This window comes from Pseudophryne corroboree, chromosome 6 (genome assembly GCF_028390025.1).
Source record: "Pseudophryne corroboree isolate aPseCor3 chromosome 6, aPseCor3.hap2, whole genome shotgun sequence".
Taxonomy (NCBI): Eukaryota; Metazoa; Chordata; class Amphibia; order Anura; family Myobatrachidae; genus Pseudophryne; species Pseudophryne corroboree.
The window spans coordinates 180,030,636-180,035,281 of NC_086449.1; the positions used below are offsets into that span (position 1 = coordinate 180,030,636).

At 49.1% G+C, this 4,646-nt stretch overlaps 1 pseudogene; it reads right to left on the reverse strand.

Annotated features, from left to right (window-relative positions):
- Positions 1–246: 246 nt before the first annotated feature.
- Positions 247–1,558, reverse strand: LOC134934517 (WD repeat-containing protein 82-like; annotated as a pseudogene).
- Between the last annotated feature and the right edge of the window lie 3,088 nt (positions 1,559–4,646).

The window sequence follows — 4,646 nt, forward strand, 5'->3', positions numbered from 1 at the left end:
CGCCTGGTAGAGCCCATTATTCACATTACGCCTGGTAGAGCCCATTACACATGTTACACATTACGCCTGGTAGAGCCCATTACACATGTTACACCCGGTAAAGCCCATTATACACATTACGCCTGGTAGACCCCATTACACATTACGCCAGATAGAGCCCATATATACATTACGCCTGGTAGAGCCCATTATACACATCTGCTAGTTAAGTGCCTCCTCCTCATTCCTCCTCTCCCTACTGCTTCCTCAATGCAATGCAAAAGTCATGAACTTGGGATTGAACTGTAAGCAGGTGATGGGTTCGGTGTGCTTGCCACCCAGCATGGCCACTTTCATGCCGCTCTCTCCATTTCATACATGGATCTTGCCCGTCTTCCGGCCCGATCATAATGAACTGAGAATCCGGGGTGGAAGAAGCTTCTAGTGTGACCATTTTACTGTTGTTATAACCTCCAAAGGTGTGTAGCATGGCCCCTTTAAACGCATCATCCAGCCTCAGGAAGCCACCATTGGTAATAGTGTACACGCTAGGCTGTTTTAGCAGGGCGCCGCGCCCTGCCCGATTTTTTAAAGGCAAAATCCACCCTGCCCCTTCTGCGGTGCCCTGCTAGAACAGCCGCCCGCTTCCTGCACTCCCAGCGTGTAAAGATGCCGTGTGCATGCGCACGGCATCCATTCATGCTATGGGAAAGAGCTGGGGGAAGCCCAGCACCTCCGACGGTGCTGGGCACGCCCCAACAGTGACGTCGCCGGCCTCAGATGCCCCCTACAGCAACGTCTGGGGGCCGCGTCGCCCACTAAAATTACGTTTGCCTGGCCACGCCCTCTATTTTACATGGCCGCGCCCCCATTTTGGGTGCACAGGCGGCAATATGCCCCTGGAGTCTGGCGCCCTGCCCTATTTGAATCCTAGAAGGAACACTAGGTAGAGAGAAGAATTAATTTTCCATCGTTGCTAAATTTGAGAGACGTCCATTCGCAGGTGCGGTCATAGTTCATCTTAAAGGTGGCAAACGGACCCTTAGCAAAAGAACGAAGATCATACAGATTCACAATCTCGGAATTAACTCCTGCAGCAAAAATAAAACCCTTCGATCAAATGAGCACAGTAGCTTCCCCTGTAAGTGCATCAGACCCTGACAGTTGAGAGACCGGATGTCCCACAGGCGGTTAGTTTTATCCATGGACCCAGAAATGCATCATCCACCGGAGACATAGATAACGCAACGGCCCTTTTATTGTGGCCTGGGAAATAACGGCTATATTTATTATCATGAAGAAAGAGGTACTGGATGGTAACATCAATTTTGTTAGAGCTATAAACCACGGTATTTGCTGCATGTGTGTATCGGATGAGATTCACACAGTGCTTCTTGCTGTACAGCGTCCTCTTGGGCTTGCCCTCCTGGCAGTCGTACAGCATGATGGAGTCGTCATCGCAGCTGGAAATGACTGTCTTCCCGCCAGGACTGAAGTCAAAGCAGTTGATCTTATCGGAGTTCTCACTGAAAACTTTTGCCACCTGGAAGCTGTGCAGCACGTTGTCGGTCAGCTTCATGGCTTCTCCAGGGGGAAGGGTGATGCGCTCCGACGCAGAAGGGCCACAGAATATGGGGTGCAGGCAGGGGCGGATTGGGATCGAAAACCAGCCCGGGAAATTTATGGAAGCTGCCCTAATAGGGGTGGGGTCTGTTGGGGGGTGGAGTCTGTCAAGTGGGCGGGATTACTGCTCAGAAGGCCTGAGCACAGCCATGTATGTAAAGTGCGCGCAATAGGCGCGCTGCTACATTTTAGGGGCGTGGCTTCATGTGGAAGGGCATGGCCACGTAATAGTGCCAATTCACATTACACCACACAGTAGTGCCGCTTATACACATTGCACCAGGTAGAACCTACTATACACACTGCGCCAGGTAGAGCATGTTATACATATTGCGCCAGGCAGAGCACGTTATACACTTTGTGCCAGGCAGAGCACGTTATACACATTGCACCAGGTAAAGCACATTATACTGTACACATTGCACCAGGTAGAGCATGTTATACACTTTGCGCCAGGCAGAGCACATTATACACTTTGCGCCAGGCAGAGCACATTATTCACATTGCACCAGGTAAAGCACATTAAACTAGTGATGTGCACCGGACATTTTTCGGGTTTTGTGTTTTGGTTTTGGATTCGGTTCCGCGGCCGTGTTTTGGATTCGGACGCGTTTTGGCAAAACCTCACCGAAAATTTTTTGTCGGATTCGGGTGTGTTTTGGATTCGGGTGTATTTTCAAAAACCCCTAAAAAACAGCTTAAATCATAGAATTCGGGGGTCACTTTGATCCCATAGTATTATTAACCTCAATAACCATAATTTCCACTCATTTCCAGTCTATTCTGAACACCTCACACCTCACAATATTATTTTTAGTCCTACAATTTGCACCGAGGTCGCTGGATGGCTAAGCTAAGCAACCCAAGTGGCCGACACAAACACCTGGCCCATCTAGGAGTGGCACTGCAGTGTCAGGCAGGATGGCCGATTTAAAAAATAGTCCCCAAACAGCACATGATGCAAAGAAAAAAAGAGGCGCACCAAGGTGGCTATTTGACTAAGCTAAGCGACACAAGTGGCCGACATAAACACCTGGCCCATCTAGGAGTGGCACTGCAGTGTCAATCAAGACAGGATGGCACTTCCAAAAAATTGTCCCCAAACAGCACATGATGCAAAGAAAAAAAGAGGCGCACCAAGGTGGCTGTTTGACTAAGCTAAGCGACACAAGTGGCCGACACAAACACCTGGCCCATCTAGGAGTGGCACTGCAGTGTCAATCAAGACAGGATGGCACTTCCAAAAAATTGTCCCCAAACAGCACATGATGCAAAGAAAAAAAGAGGTGCACCAAGGTGGCTATTTGACTAAGCTAAGCGACACAAGTGGCCGACATAAACACCTGGCCCATTTAGGAGTGGCACTGCAGTGTCAATCAAGACAGGATGGCACTTCCAAAAAATTGTCCCCAAACAGCACATGATGCAAAGAAAAAAAGAGGCGCACCAAGGTGGCTGTTTGACTAAGCTAAGCGACACAAGTGGCCGACACAAACACCTGGCCCATCTAGGAGTGGCACTGCAGTGTCAATCAAGACAGGATGGCTCTTCCAAAAAATTGTCCCCAAACAGCACATGATGCAAAGAAAAAAAGAGGCGCACCAAGGTGGCTGTTTGACTAAGCTAAGCGACACAAGTGCCCGACACAAACACCTGGCCCATCTAGGAGTGGCACTGCAGTGTCAATCAAGACAGGATGGCACTTCCAAAAAATTGTCCCCAAACAGCACATGATGCAAAGAAAAAAAGAGGCGCACCAAGGTGGCTGTGTGACTAAGCTAAGCGACACAAGTGGCCGACACAATCACCTGGCCCATCTAGGAGTGGCACTGCAGTGTCAATCAAGACAGGATGGCACTTCAAAAAAATTGTCCCCAAACAGCACATGATGCAAAGAAAAATGAAAGAAAAAAGAGGTGCAAGATGGAATTGTCCTTGGGCCCTCCCACCCACCCTTATGTTGTATAAACAGGACATGCACACTTTAACGAACCCATCATTTCAGCGACAGGGTCTGCCACACGACTGTGACTGAAATGACTGGTTGGTTTGGGCCCCCACCAAAAAAGAAGCAATCAATCTCTCCTTGCACAAACTTGCTCTACAGAGGCAAGATGTCCACCTCATCATCATCCTCCGATTCCTCACCCCTTTCACTGTGTACATCCCCCTCCTCACAGATTATTAATTCGTCCCCACTGGAATCCACCATCTCAGGTCCCCGTGTACTTTCTGGAGGCAATTGCTGCTGGTGAATGTCTCCACGGAGGAATTGATTATAATTAATTTTGATGAACATCATCTTCTCCACATTTTCGAGAAGTAACCTCGTACGCCGATTGCTGACAAGGTGAGCGGCTGCACTAAACACTCTTTCGGAGTACACACTGGAGGGAGGGCAACTTAGGTAGAATAAAGCCAGTTTTTGCAAGGGCCTCCAAATTGCCTCTTTTTCCTGCCAGTATACGTACGGACTGTCTGACGTGCCTACTTGGATGTGGTCACTCATATAATCCTCCACCATTCTTTCCATTGTGAGAGAATCATATGCAGTGACAGTAGACGACACGTCAGTAATCATTGGCAGGTCCTTCAGTCCGGACCAGATGTCAGCAGTGGCACTCGCTTCAGACTGCCCTGCATCACCGCCAGCGGGTGGGCTAGGAATTCTTAGCCTTTTCCTGGCACCCCCAGTTGCGGGAGAATGTGAAGGAGGAGATGTTGACGGGTCACGTTCCACTTGACTTGACAATTTTCTCACCAGCAGGTCTTTGAACCTCTGCAGACTTGTGTCTGCCGGAAAGAGAGATACAACGTAGGTTTTAAATCTAGGATCGAGCACGGTGGCCAAAATGTAGTGCTCTGATTTCAACAGATTGACCACCCGTGAATCCTGGTTAAGCGAATAAAGGGCTCCATCCACAAGTCCCACATGCCTAGCGGAATCGCTCTGTTTTAGCTCCTCCTTCAATGTCTCCAGCTTCTTCTGCAAAAGCCTGATGAGGGGAATGACCTGACTCAGGCTGGCAGTGTCTGAACTGACT